Source organism: Lissotriton vulgaris, chromosome 8, assembly GCF_964263255.1.
Source record: "Lissotriton vulgaris chromosome 8, aLisVul1.2, whole genome shotgun sequence".
Classification (NCBI taxonomy): domain Eukaryota; kingdom Metazoa; phylum Chordata; class Amphibia; order Caudata; family Salamandridae; genus Lissotriton; species Lissotriton vulgaris.
The window spans coordinates 319,312,669-319,328,330 of NC_141696.1; the positions used below are offsets into that span (position 1 = coordinate 319,312,669).

Sequence of the window (15,662 nt, forward strand, 5' to 3'; positions counted from 1 at the left end):
ATAAAATGAAAAACTCTGCGGTATGGAGCCAGGAAGCAAATGGTATTTTATTAAGAAGAAATCATGTCATCCTACGCCCTGTCATAAATCATCCGCTCCGCTTCCGTCACTTCCCTATGCATGTCAGTGTCAAACACTTTATGTCCTATATATTGCGGAAACCTCATTAAAACAGCGAGTCCCTACAGTCTAGCCTGTTCAGGAGGCTGCATTGCTTGAAGTACAGCGATGTGTTTTCTCATGGAATGTCTAACTTCATAGCAGATGTTTTGTGCCATGAAAGTTTTTTTTCGAATTAATAAAAACTACTCTGATGATAGACGCCATCAGTTGCTGATCAGTTACACACAAATGCCCGGTGCAGACCTTTTCCCATTTTACCGAGATTATGAAGTGAGAGTTGAAATGGTTGAAAACTTCTTGGCCTCCAAAGTGTGTTTTTTACAATAAGGACATTGGTTTGTGAAACAGTGTGCGTGCAGAAGCAGATAATGTATCTGTGTGACATATTGTGTATTGATATGAAATGGGTGGTTATTTCGTTGTTCTACATGTCGCTTTGTTAAAACACACAATCTACTGATTTAAATCATCAGCCAGAATACGAATCAAACTCAAAACAGATTGAAGGCCTTCTTTAGCAATAACCGAGCTGATTGGCACTCTTCTGTAAACTTATTAATTCTAAGGACAGCACTACTCAGTGACATCTATAGTAGTATGCCCCCAGTTGAAGTCCTGCATTTATGGCTACTTGGAAGCAATAGAGATATGTCTGCAACAGATGTGCAGATTGAAAAGTGTACATTTTGCTCTTTGTGTTTACCTGCTTTGTAAGCATGACCATGCCATTCAGTATTCTGTGTACACTCATGAAATGCCAATCATGGATGCTTATAGATCTACCAAAAAAAGGGGGTGGTGATGGACAGAGTATCTGAATTAAGCAGAACACTCCCACCCAGTCCAAAGATCAGGGCTTGATCCATCACCGTTTTTTAGCTCACTGCACCATCCCAGCTCAGAACCTGGCTACATGCAAATTAGTCTGGCCCTGGCCCAGTGCATCATGGGAACAGGGCCGACCAAACTACCAAGCCAATTCCTATACTGGGAAGGAAACAAGCCTCCGGGGACCGGTTTCTGGCACTCCAGCCGTCTTCGGCCCGGCTTGCATGAATCCTGATGGTGCAGTGAGCAAGGGACTCACATCTGAGCATACCCTTCCACGCTTATGGTGGACAAAACGATTCAGAAAAGGGGGTGGTGATGGACAGAGTATCTGAATTAAGCAGAACACTCCTACCCAGTCCAAAGATCAGGGCTTGATCCATCACCGTTTTTTAGCTCACTGCACCATCCCAGCTCAGAACCTGGCTACATGCAAATTAGTCTGTCCCTGGCCCAGTGCATCATGGGAACAGGGCAGACCAAACTACCAAGCCAAGGTAAGAGTGGTCTGCTTAATTCAGACACTCTGTTCATCACCACCCCCTTTTCTGAATCATTTTGTCCACCATAAGCGTGGAAGGGTATACTCAGACATGAGTCCCTTGCTCATTGCACCATCAGGATTCAAGCAAGCCGGGCCGAAGATGGCTGAAATGCCAGAAACCGGTCCCCGGAAGCTTGTTTCCTTCCCAGTATAAGAATTGGCTTGGTAGTTTGGTCTGCCTGTTCCCATGATGCACTGGGCCAGGGACAGACTAATTTGCATGTAGCCAGGTTATGAGCTGGGTTGGTGCAGTGAGCTAAAAAACGGTGATGGATCAAGCCCTGATCTTTGGACTGGGTAAGAGTGGTCTGCTTAATTCAGACACTCTGTTCATCACCACCCCCTTTTCTGAATCATTTTGTCCACCATAAGCGTGGAAGGGTATACTCAGACATGAGTCCCTTGCTCACTGCACCATCAGGATTCAAGCAAGCCGGGTCGAAGATGGCTGAAATGCCAGAAACCGGTCCCCGGAAGCTTGTTTCCTTCCCAGTATAAGAATTGGCTTGGTAGTTTGGTCTGCCCTGTTCCCATGATGCACTGGGCCAGAGACAGACTAATTTGCATGTAGCCAGGTTCTGAGCTGGGTTGGTGCAGTGAGCTAAAAAACGGTGATGGATCTAGCCCTGATCTTTGGACTGGGTAAGAGTGGTCTGCTTAATTCAGACACTCTGTTCATCACCACCGCCTTTTCTGAATTATAGATCTACCAGGGCACTCAAGTGTCCCATACAGATCTTCTGACCAGCATGGTTTTAAGTAAGCAGTAGACCTGTAACATTTTGTCAGAAATGCCTCTTATTGATATGCTGTGCACTAGAACTTTTGTTGAGTGAACCATTGAAAGGTGAGGCTTCTTCTGATGGCTCCAGCAGAATTATGTCCTCCTGCAGAAGACAGACAAACTCATCAATGATGCCTGTCACACAATTTCAGACTTTCCTTTTAACTTGGACGTCTTATGAAAATTGCGTGAGCTTTTTCTTATTGAGTTGCTGATTTCAGGTAGACATTCAAATGTTCTATGGCAAAGCTCTTGTAGAGCCAAATAGATACAAATATGTAATTGCAAAGCTCTTGTAGAGTAGAAGAGATTTCTGTAAATACTTAAAGGTAGTAGTAACATCATATTTCATGCCCTTAGCCATGCACCTAATACGTCTACCAGCTTTGAGAGAAAGAACTTGGCAGTAGGATTAACTTGTGGTTCTCAAATCAACATATTGATGTAGAATTTACAATTGTATACATTTACCTTTTCCTCAATAACGTTTATTATTCTAATCTAACACACTATGACCAATTCATACAAAACATTGCACCCTTTAGTTATTAAAATGTCCACAGTGCTACTTTAAACATCCTTTAATCAAGTAAAAGAAAATCAACTTTTAAAAAATCTTAGAAATTGGGTCTCTAGTTTGCAGAGGTTTGCACCCTGTCCAAGTAGGGACGACAATCCTAGTCAGGGCAAGTGAGAGACACAAACTAAATTAACTTGTGCTCACCCTCCGTTACCTTGGCACAGAGCAGTCAAGCTTAACTTAAGAGGCAATGTGTAAAGTATTTGTGCAAATCTTCAATGACAGTAGCAGTGAAAACATTACAAAAACCTCCACACCAGTTTAGAAACATGGAGAATATTTATCTGAGTAAAACCGGACCAAAATGACAAAAATGCAATTGGTAAAAGTCGAGATATGAATTTTTAAATATGAAATCCCAAAACAGTGAATAGATTTCAATAGTGCTTGAAGTTTACTTGAGGCCCCTCTAGGCCAGACTAAATCCAATGTTCAGGTGGACCGCAATGGAGGGCAGGCTAGCTACAGGACTCTGACAGGTCCTGGTGAGGAAATACCTGGACGGCAGCCAGTGTCAACATCAAGAGCTGGATGGGTCGTAGTCAAGTTGTGCAAAGGTGTTCCTGTGTTGCTGCCAAGCTCTGTTAAACTGCAGGTGTGTCTTTGGCAGTAGCATCTCTAACACCGAGAGCTGGATGTGTCGATGTCGAGCTGCACAAAAAAGTTCCTGCATCATCATCAAGCTCCATTGAACTGCAGGTGCAGCATCTTTGAGGAGCAGGAAGGACGGTAGGATTGCTGTCATCTTTGTGCTGCGTTGATGCTGGAAGCGCTGTCATCAAGTAGCCAGTGGGTTGGTGCCAAAGGGCGATGCATCAGTGCTGATCAGCTCTGGGTTGCAGATGCATTGATGAAAAAAAAGCTGCCAAACCCACTTCTGAGATCCAGGACTGGAGGGGGTATCTGGGCACCTCAGGCAAGGTTAGGACCCAGAAATCGTAGAGTCCAGCAGCTTGAGCAGGGTTGAAACTAGTCTTTGATGGCACTGAGACTGCAAGAATAGGAGGCAAATCAGCAAACCCTTGGAGAAACAGGTTGTAGAGAGCAGGTCTACCCCTTCTCACTCCCAGGCAATAAGCAGCAGGAAGCAGGCTAGCACAGCAAAGCAAGTAGCATGTGACAGACCCTCCTGTTGCACAGCAATCAGAAGGCAGCTGGCCAACACAGCAATGCATTTAGCAGAGTGGCACTCCCTCTTACAGTACAGCAGCTCTTCTCCTTGCAGAATGTCCTTGGTTCCAGCAAGGTTTTGGTTTGGGGGTGTCAGGGGTCCAGTACTTTTACCCAAAAGTGCCTTTAATGTGGGAGAGACTTCAAAGAGACCTCTGAAGCTTGCAAGGCCCCTGGTTCTAGATGGTTCTACACAGTCATCAATATGACGCTACCTTAAGATGTGGACAATTCCCTCACTGTATTTCAATTTTCCTTTGACTGTAGCTTAACTGTATCCAGGCAATGTCCTTTCGAAACCTCGGGGCTCCGGGTTTGTGGAAGGATGTGTGGAAATTTGGTGCCCTTTGGTGTCAGAGAAAGAGGAACCACATGGTGAGGGATCTCCACTGAGTCCCCCTTGGGATTAAATCATCCATAAAACATATATGAAAAACATTGTGGTGAAACCTCCCCGGATCAAACAGTGATTGAATACATTTGGAAACAAACTATTTTCCCTGTGTTTTGGGTGGTAGCTGAGTGTGGAAGTTCCTTTCGGCATAATTTCGGTTGATACTAACAGGAGTAAAGAATTGTGGATTGTGGTATCTCGAAATCGAGAAAACAAAATAAGAGCTCCAGGACATGGCGCTGGTGATAATATGATAATTTGCTGATTGCAATGATTGCTTTAAAATAGGCGATCCTATAACATGCTGAAAATAAAACCGCCTTAGTTTCTTGCGGCTATAAAACAAAATTTGAATGCTGTAAGAGCTATTGCCTTATGTTTTTAAACAAACTTCCCCTCTCTAAGATGGCACGTTCTCAACCGCGCTACGTGACACGTACACAGACGCATACACGTGATTGGATGCGGAAGTGTTTATTCAGGGCGGACTCACGTAGGGAAGTTACTGAAGGAGACCACGCGCTTCATGAGGCCCCAGGTGGTAAGGAGGAAAGGGTAGGAATCGAGGCAGCTGTTTCCGAATACAAGCGGCATGTCTCTTTTGAACAGACGATTTTTAAGAGTTTTACTGGTACTACTGCATTTTGAAGGTGTACACAAGATAGACTAAACAGGAAGTCTCCGCATGGAAGTTACATACAAGAAAAATATTTATGTGACAGGGCAATGCAGTGCTGTCTTTCGCAATCTGAACAGAGTAGTGTTTGGCACTATTGTTATTTTGCATGACAATGTTTCATTTTTACATGCTGGTTGAATGCTGCTGACACAGTTTCTGTTGTATGTGATTTTAGATTGGCATTACAAATGAATGGTCAACCCACAAGAAGGACTCATATAAGGAGTTTTTCTGGTCGACCTCAACAGTAAAAGCCCGTACACGAGACAGTGGCTATGTGAGGGTGAATATGCTCATTAAGAATTAAAATCACAACAGACCATATTTTGTGATTGGTAGGAGAGAAAGTGACGCAGTGTGTTGTGTGTTTTTATAATTGACAGTCTTCCATAACGGTGTGTCCAATACTGGTGCTTCGGCGAAGTGATTGGCCCAGAAGAATTTGCCAAAAATTACTGTGGCAAAGAAACATGTTGGCGTTCGTAATGATATGCATGAATAGCAACCTGTCCCTTTCAATTTAATAAAATATAATCAGTAAATAATAAAGTAATTACTATAAGAGTGTTTTTTGTCAATTTTAATCACATCTGGTCATATCGTGTGATGTGACCTGTTCACTTCACTGCACCCACAGTCCGCTTTTTCTTTTTTGGACACCTTTTTCATTTTCTTTCGGACAAAATGACCACCGATGATGATAAAAGTGGGCCCAACTGTGAGTACCAGCCAGTGACCCCGTTGGTGGTGCGCACGTGAGGAGTCCTTTTGTCCTTCACATTTTTTCTATCTAGCACATTTCTCTGCTGACTCATGAAATCCCTCTGGTTGTGAATGTATATTGAGTTAAGCTAAAAGGACTCTGGCATTTAGGAGACTGTCAGTTGTAAAAAACTGGGTTTTAAATGAAAGGCGGAAAACGTTTTGCGACTACCTTATAAAAAAGAAAGAAGAGGAGTGTATATAATTTAGAAAATTATAGTACTCCGCACACGTTTGTAAAGTATTAAATCTAAAGAAGCACCTTAGAAACCAGGTTTTGGTGTTTTGATGACTCTGGCTTTCCGGGCCTGGCTCTTGACTCAATACATGTGGGTTGCAGCTCTTTGCGTGGGGTCAAGCACAGCCTTATTCAGGTGCAAGTGTCAGCTTCTTCATCCCAATATACTTCAGGAAAGCCCATCAGCCCGGTGAAGGCCCATTAGGATGCAAATTTCACAGCCCAGCTCCCTTTATGTGTGTCTGTATAGATGGAATGCACAAAGCCCAGCTGTCACCTAACCCAGACGTGTATACAGAGACAGGCAGAGGTAGAGAATGGTTAACGTATGAAAATGGAAACTTTATAAAAGTGACATTTTCAGACTTACAATTTAAAATTTGACTTCATCATAAGTTGTGATTTAAAATGTTTAGCTCAGCGACACCAAACTCTAAATGTTTATGTTTTCAAAATGGTAAATTACATGTACAAGATGTTTGAATGCAATCCCAATGTTAACCTTTGGGAGAGATAGGCCTTGCAGTAGTAAAAAACAAATGTAGCAGTGTTTCACCAGCAGGACATGCAAAACTCAAATGTACATGTCCTACCTCGAATACACTGAACCCTGCCCATAGAGCTGCCTAAGGCCTACCTTACGGGTGACTTATATGTACTAAATGGGAAGGTTTGAGCCTGGCAAGTAGGTTAACTTTCCAGGTTGAAATGGCAGATTCAATAGCACACACAGACTCTGCAGTGACAGGCCTGAGTCATGTTTAAAGGTCTACTGAGTGCTGCAGGCCCACTAGTAGCATTTGCTGTACAGGCACAGGCCCTGGACACATATAGTGCGCTTTATCAGGGGCTTACAAATAAATTAAAAATGTCAATTGTGGATAAGCCTATGTTATCATGTTTTTTTTTTTGTAAGACTTTATTAGAAGTTGTCAAATGTACATTACAATCCTTGTATGTCCGGAGAACATTTGCCATATATGTAGTAATTCGAATTCGGTGTAACACAGCTCTTCAGCCGACAACCTTCCGGTCCGGCAGCAATAATGGACAGTGTACTTAAGACAGTTCGGTAACAATGAAAGAAAGTCAAACGTCTTACTTTTTATTATTTTTATCTGAACACAACTATAGACTCATTAGGATTGATAAACATTCTAGAAAGATATCAATATACATTCGACCTTTCACATCAGTGGGTTTCCCCGGATCACTGTTCTGTATCTTCCCTTTGTGGGTAGTATAAACTAGCAATCACATGTGTACCTAAACCCCCTCCCGTCTCCCCTCAGTATTCTAGGTGAGTCAGTCATCTAGCTCGTCCTCATCTCCGGAGCTATCATCATCCCCTTCTGGAAGAGGCTCACACAGGTCACTCAGGTAACTGTTCCAGGGTAGCCATATTCTGTTCCATTTGCGAGGGTTAGCTCTTATCTTGTACACCGCTCGCTCAGTTACCATCAGTCTATCCATGTTTCTGCACCATTGTGCCAAAGTAGGTATTTCCGCTGCCCCCCATTTCTGCGCTATATCACGCTTGGCTAACATTACTCCCACTATTACCCACTGTTGTCCCTGACGTGTCAAGTCATTCTTTCCCCATACATTCAGCAAGCATACTCGCGGGTCCGGCGTGAGCGACACTTCTAGAGTTTGGGAAATGGTCCGCATAATGCATCGCCAATATTCGTTAATAATCGGGCAACCCCAGAGTGTGTGTAGCAGTGTCCCTTCCCCTCCACAACCCCGCAAACAAATTGGGTGGTCAGCCCTATGCAGTCTGTATAAGGTAGTTCTGGTATAATATACTCTGTGTAGAATCTTAAATTGTACCAGCCAGAAGCGGGCCGAGATGCCCGCCTCTCGTGGGGATGCTAGTGCGGCGTTCCAGTCTGTCTCATCCATTTCACCCAACTCTTCCTCCCATTTCTCTCTCAGTTTAGTTAGTGGATCAGGTAGGTTACTCAGCAATTTCCGATATGTGAGGGACGTGGCACCCATTTGCATAAAATCAGTGAGCAGACGGTCCTCCAACGGGGAGGATTCGGGGACCTTTGATCCCGGTTCAATGGCCGTCATCAATGCATGGCGTATCTGTATATATCGGTATGTCTCATTGGGACCCAGGTCATACTGCTGTTGTAGTTGCGAGAAAGGGACCATACCAGTATTTGTCCACAAGTCCCCTACTGTGGTGATCCCTATATTGTCCCATTGGGTGAATCCCTTACTGTGTCTCAGACATCCTAGCTGCTTAGTGTCCCACAAAGGTGTAAGTTTTGTTATCACGCCCCCCCATTTAAGTCTAGCCTGTGCTCTATGCCAGAGTACCAACGTGTGTTTAGTCGGGCCCAGCAGTTTTGTCAAAAGACTTTTATTATACAGCGGTGCCAATAGGCTGTGTGTGCCTAACTTTGCCCTGTCTGCTAGATATGTTATCATGTTTTGAGTGCAGAGCATATGCACCTTAGCACTGGTTGGCAATAGTAAAGTTCTCAGAATCCTAAAGGCAGCCACAATTAAGTCAATAAAACAGTAGATCAGAAGTGAATAAGTCTGGGGAAATCACGCCAAGGATGCCAGGTCTAACAAAATTCAATACCATTTCTTCAATCTTGGAAACATAAATGTAGTAAGAATAAAAGGAGAATGTAGGGTGGGTTTAAATTATTTTGTGTGTTATTAAATATCACTGAAAATGTAATTCATAATCTGCATTAGTGTTCTAACTTTACTGACTATAACGTTTGGTAAGTGCAACAAACAACAAGTGGCACAACAAAGTTAGAGACAAATTTAATGAGAGTAAATGTTCTATAGATTTCTTCAGAATTTCCTTTACATAAGGGAAAGAATATAATAGTGGATCCTTATGGTCCGTTGTTTAGGAACTGCATGCTCAGGACACCTGCTGCACTGTTTTAAGGCTAACCTTAAAGTGATGTTAAGCAGATGTTAAGCAGGTTTGAAACATCAGCATCCAGAAGAATGTGGACAATGAATGCAGACACCAGGAATCATAGTAGACCAGACATTTATCAGATCTGAACACTGGGGGTTTGACATAAGTTATTTTAAGGAACGATGTAAATTACCTTTCAGTTCACTGTCTTTTAACAATCAAATTATGGTCAGAATATTCGACTGTTTTAAACGTGCGAAAAACTCTTGCATTTTGAATAAGTTACAAACTTTACACCTTTACCTGGCTCAAATGTAAGATGAATTTAAATTATTCATGCATGAGGGGATTGTGGAATTTACAATACCCATTTAATCTGGAGATTAAGAATAAACGTGGCACCAGTCTTTAGAACAAGCTCTAGTCTCACATGGTTGATTGCAACAGGAGTTCAAGAAAATGCCTCAGTTTCTTTGTTTTATATCCTTCCGTTTTAATCTACTAAAGCGAGTGAATGAGATTCTAGTCACGAGGAAGGCTTAAAAGTTGCTCTCAGAGCATGTGGAGCCCATAGAAGAATCTGTCTACTATCAATGTTCTTTGCAAATAACCGCACAACCACCGAAGTCACATAAACGTTGAGTAGATGAGAGAAAGGAAGAGCACTGGAGAACATCCCAGCTAAAGTGAATGTTTACTTAAAGCGTTGGTTCAGTAGGGATGCAATTGAGGGTAGTGCCTGCTCCAAAGAACTCATGTAGTGCCATAGAAATCTAATCGTTAAAGGGGTCAAAGTCAGATGACAGTTCCAAAATGACAGGAAAAGCTCCAATGCCACCTTTGGTTTTGCATTACAAATTGTAAGGATTCCTTACTAGTACTGTATTCATGTCCATTTCAGACACAATTTCGGCCTAAAGATGGTGTAAGCAACAATTAGCTTGAGCACAACATTTGATTCAGATTGGGTAAAACTCTCACCGACATTTGTTCAGGAAATGGCAGCCAGGAGATGGGCCTGTTGGTTTCCAGAAGGCTGGCATGTAGCAAAAGAGTATCTTGAATAGTTGCAACAATTACCCTAAAATGCCTAAGATAAAATAACAGATTGTAGTCTAAGAACATTTAAGTTAATATTCCCACATAAAAAGTGTACCGGTGTAGTCTATGAGTTACTCCATCAGCTCCTACCGTACCAGTGGACGTCCAAAGAGTGTGTTACCTAATCTGATATGCTGATGTTCTGACAGAGGAAGATTGATACTAGAAGGGCCACACTTTAGGATCCCACTATAGAGAACCTTCATATTCCCAAAATGTATTGTTATTCAATTTCTACTCCTTGTACAAAACAGCTGGCCGTATGAGATCAATTCCTATTTTTGAGCATTCACATCTAGCTTTATTCAATTATTTCTCCTGTTTGTAGCATACGTACACCTAATTTGGGGTGTGGTTGGTGGAAAGCCAGAGACGATTAGCTATTTTGCTGGAGGATAAAAAGTAATGGAAATAAAAGATTTTGAAATGTTTTGTGAATCAAATATAATATGGGTTAGTACAAAAGTAGAGTCGTTCTTTAATCCATTTTGAAATTGCTTCACTAATCGAATATTTCCCATTAATACAGCGCATGAACAGCACACCCTCAAAAGTAGATTGCAATGCAGGTAAAGGGTTTAACTAGAAAAACTTTCATTTTAAATGTTAGTGTCCCACGAAATTATTTATGGATGATACAGATTGACTTGAATATCAGATCAGAAGCCACCTGCGACTACTCAGGAGAAAAGGAAGTGGATATAGTGACCACAGCCTAGGGGGTCACCGCTGGGGTAGTCATTGTGGTCATGCAGCCAGATGGCCTGTGGCAGATTAAATTGTATAAAAAAATTTTGGTTAGTAAATGGAGGAGATAATAAATACAGAAATCAATTAAGGCAGAGCTCAGGCAGAGATCAATCAATCAAAATGATGCCCAAAATTCGTTACTACCTACGCTGTTTTGAGGCAAGTGCCAAATGTAGCTTACCAGAAAACCTTTCTCCAGAGGGCTTCACTCCCCTCCACCATTATCACTTGAAAATAAAAATATGGTAGCCCACACTAAACTCTCAAGCTAGTTCGGAGGTTACTGTTAAAAACATATGTACTGGTTATATATCTAAATTTTTGTATCAGGTAGATCTTTCAGTCATGGAATTATCTTCTGTTTGCCCCCTTAAGCACTCTAGAATGTGTTTTGCCCACCATATATTCTGAGAAAAAATCAGTGTTTTATTTATTTTGATGCTAAGGTTAGGCCACGTTAATGCAGTTATCGTTCCACCTGAAGCGATACTGAAACTTCCTTAGGTTGCCGCCGATAAAAAATGTGTATGAAACCATTTTTTATAAAATCACAAAGAGGTAGTGATACAGGACAGTGTAAAAATAATAAACCAGCACTCACGTTTTCCCCTATTTATAATTTTGATATATCAGTCTTGGGTGATGTTGCACCCGATAATAATGAAGTTAGGCATTTCTGTAAATCCTGAAAACATAGTGGGCACGATGAAGGGGACTTCATCGTCGGACTTCAGCCGTCTTCGGCCCGAAACCGGTCCCCGGAAGCTTGTTTCCTTTCCAGTTAAAGAATTGGCTTGGGAGTTTGGTCTGCCCTGTTCCCATGATGCACTGCGCCAGGGACAGACTAATTTGCATGTAGCCAGGTTCTGAGCTGGGATGGTGCAGTGAGCTAAAAAACTGTGATGCATCAAGCCCTGATCTGTTGACTGGGTAGGAGTATTCTGCTTTATACTGAAATTGTATTTAGTGTTGTGGGTGGACACTGGTATGTTTTATAGTCTACTCCCCTACACACCTGAGCACTCGGAGCCCAAGTTTAGTGTGGTTGAAGACTTCAGCCATCTTGGCATTGCCCTGGCACATGGCACTTTGTGACGGTGTTCCTGTAAAGCAAACAGAAACTAATGAAAAAGGGGGTAGGGTTGAGACTGGGAACTTTTACCCCTTGCTTGGGAGTGCCCAGGAATCTCTTCCACCCACCAGCTGGTGCAAGGGATAAATGTGGGACCCACGTCACTGCCGCAGAATGGTCTCTGGACCAGCAGAAGTACAAAGGGGACTAGGCCTGCATTGTGTCACCAGTGAGGAGCTCTAAAGGACTGGAACTGCTCCCATCTGTGCCGCGAAAAAAGTAGTGGACTCCAAGGGTCAGTTGGCTGACGTCTGTGGCTACAGGGGCACAGCAAGCTGAAAGAACCCACTTCCTGTAAATTCACAGCTGAACATTGGTAACTGTAATTGGACTGGGCTTTACTGTTGTGCTCTGCTAGACACCCTTGAAGTCTCTAAGAGACCCTCTAAGGCCCTGGGGACCTTAAAAGTGTGCTGTTGTGATTGTTTGTGCTTTATCGTTGTCGGACTCAAATCTCACCAAGATCCTGGTCTACCATGAACACTGACTATCATTGGATCTTTAGTGCTATTTTCACCTCAATCTTTACAAACACATATTTCAACCTACCGTTTTTGTCATTTTGGCTTCTTTATGTTTATTGAATTTCACCTTATTTTTCTAAATTGGAGTGGGATTTTTATTATGTTGTGTTGGTGATTTTTAACTATTTTGATACATCAAATTCAAATGCTTTACGCATGTTTGTGAGGATAAGCCTGTGTGCTCTGTGCATTAGGAACCAGGGGTTGAGCTCAGATTTAAATTACTGAAAACTTTGACTGGAGCTAACAAGATGGTGACTTTATTACAAGTGGTGGACACCAATCCACCCCAATAATAAACCACGATCACATAGACCCCAAAACACATTCTGCAAGAAACTTGACCATTTTATATGGTTGATGTTAGATTCTGTTTTGGGTACATTAACTTAATGTTGTCCATGTACTCTGTACAAAGGTTTATGCAAATGTATGCATTCAATATTCTTTCAAGTAGCTTTGAATTTACATGAGAGAAACGCGAGCGCCTAATGCACTTGCCATTTATCTTCTTGGGAAACACTTTCATATGCTTTATTTTATGTTATTAATTTAACACATAGCTCTTATGAACAACATCAAAGTGTAGAATTTAAATGTCAAATATTTATCTAACTGATGCGAATGCTTCTTTTATTTGCAAAATGTGAATTGATTCTGCGATGTTTTGCTGCAGGCATTTGGACGAATGCCTACAGTTATCACACTGCTCTTTTTAAATTAGAAGTTTCAAACTATGCTATTTTAGGTTTATGTCCTAATTACATGCCCAGATGAATTTTTACTGCAATGTATTAATTCTGCTTGGACGTGTAATTTCTAAAAAGCCATATATCATACAGACTTAAGAATGTTTTAAATATATATACCCAAAAATGTTATTCCTGCGTTTGTACAAAACAAAACCCGGACAAACTGAGAGGCTTCACTGTTTTCATGCCTTAATATTTGGACAGAATGAAATACAGTCTTTATCAGGTCTGCAGGATCAAGGGGTGGGAGTAAAACTGTTTTGGGGAGCAGGGGTAAAAGAAGGAAACGAAAAATCAAAACAGTTGGGGGAGATTAGAAAGCAAATTACATTTTCTACTCCACCACGGTTAACAACTATAGTAAAAGATTACAATTATTCCATGCCGCAGCCCCCGGCCTAGACTGCGTAGCGCTCTGCCATGGTTACATTTTACTTTGAATGTGGTTGGGGCGTTTTGCAACCCGTAGCTGGTTTTATGTATTAATCCGCTTTCCAGCGTGTTAGTTTGCTTATTTGTGTACAGCCTCAAGACCTATAACCATTGACTGTGCTACATAGAAAGCTGACGATTTTATGCTGTTTTTAGTTACTATTGTAGGGATATGGGGCAGGCCCCCCAGGTAGTATAGTTAAGACCAGACTCCTTGCCTATTTTTCACTCAGAATGAGGTTGTCTAAGAAAGTTATTTTTTCGACTGTACCAATGTTCGAACTGTGCCATAGTACTGTATTAATTTAATATACATGTACAGTTAACGAATGCTCGAGCTGTATCACAGAACTATGGGGCATATTACCAAGCAATAGCGATAATTATCGCTATTGCTTGGTTAGAGACAAAAATTTACCGCTGCGCTGCGGCGATGTTTACCGCAAATAAACCTTGGTATTACCAAGGTTTATCGCAAATGCGATAAAAATCGCTGCAATGCATGAATATCGCTGAAAAGTCAGCGATATTCATGCATTACCGAGCTAATGCTCTTAGCCATGTTATCCACCTCCCATTGGATAACATGGCTAAGAACTGCTCAGGGCAGGTGTTAGCTTTTGGAGATATTCACGCTTAGCGCGAATATCTCCAAAAGTTGGTAATAGGAGATAGCGATGTTAGCGACTGTTTTCAGTCGCTAACATCTTGGCACGCCCACTTTGCATATCATTAGTGATAAATATCACTGACATGCAAAGTGGGGCCCAAGATGGTCGCTATCTCCTACTAGCTGTCGCTAACTGGTGTTAGCGACAGCTAGGTAATAGGGAGATAATTTTATCTCCGCTTTCTTGGCTTTTAAAGCCAAAAAAGCGGAGATAAACCCCCTTGATAATATGCCCCTATGTTTACTTAATTTTTACACACATTTCTGCTTGGAGTCTTTAGCACGCGTAACATGTGCCGCAGGCTGAATGAGTCAGTCGAGGAGATACCGAGTGTGTTGTGTTGAGCTCCGCCTGCTGGAAAGTGTCAGGAGGAGAAAAGGACGGCTCTAGCAGTGCCGTGTGAACCGATCAGTGTGGTGGAGGAAAGGGCACATTTTCACAATCAAAAAAACCCGGCAGTTTTTAATTAGGCAGCATTGTAACCAAAGAATCATGCACCAGTCTCTGCAGTTCTGCAATCTCGAGTTGACTGGGTGCAGATTTGGCAACTAGGCATCTGCAAATTCAAACTGTGCCAGATACTTTCCACTCGGTCCCTGTGAGCCGCCCTGCGGGAGGCCTCCGGAGCGCAGGAGCGCTATATCTGAGGCAGGCGAAGCGGCTTAGCTGGATCCCTTGCAAATTCAAACTGTGGTAGATACTTTCCACTGGGTCCCTGAGAGCCGCCATGCGCGGGATCGCTATATCTGAGGCGGGAGAAGCGTCGGAGCAGGAGCCCTTGCAAAGTCAAACTGTGTCAGATACTTTCCTCTCGCCCGGCCCGTCTGAGCCCATCAGAGGCCGACTGAGGACGGACCAGGCCCCATCTTTTTGATCTTCTAAAGGGCTGCACTTTCTCAGTTTGTGTGTCCACACTTAACTGAGGTGCACAGGTACTGTAACTTAAACGGACTCTCACTGGACTGCTGTAAGATCCATTGTTTAGTTGTGGTTACATTTCGCTAGGTTTGCTTTACAACTGCTACTTAAGGGGTTTTGCCCAATGGACTGTACAGTTACTGTTACTGATATCTTAAATGGGGAAAAGGAAATTGTTAACCAAGTAGGCTGCACCCATGAAAAAGATTCCTGGGGACACACAACAAACATTGCTTTCATATCTGACAGTGGCAATGGGGGCGATTGAGAGACAGATAACATCTGTGGAGGAGTCATTAGAGTTAAATACACAACGTGTCTCTGAACCAAATTTCATCATAGCTGAGGCAGAAACTGAGATCAATATTGAGAGCAATG

At 42.4% G+C, this 15,662-nt stretch overlaps 1 protein-coding gene across 3 annotated transcripts in view; it reads left to right on the forward strand.

Annotated features, from left to right (window-relative positions):
- The window catches only part of CADM2 (cell adhesion molecule 2), a 1,625,130-nt gene that overhangs the window by 947,144 nt on the left and 662,324 nt on the right, over positions 1–15,662 (forward strand). The window lies entirely within an intron of this gene.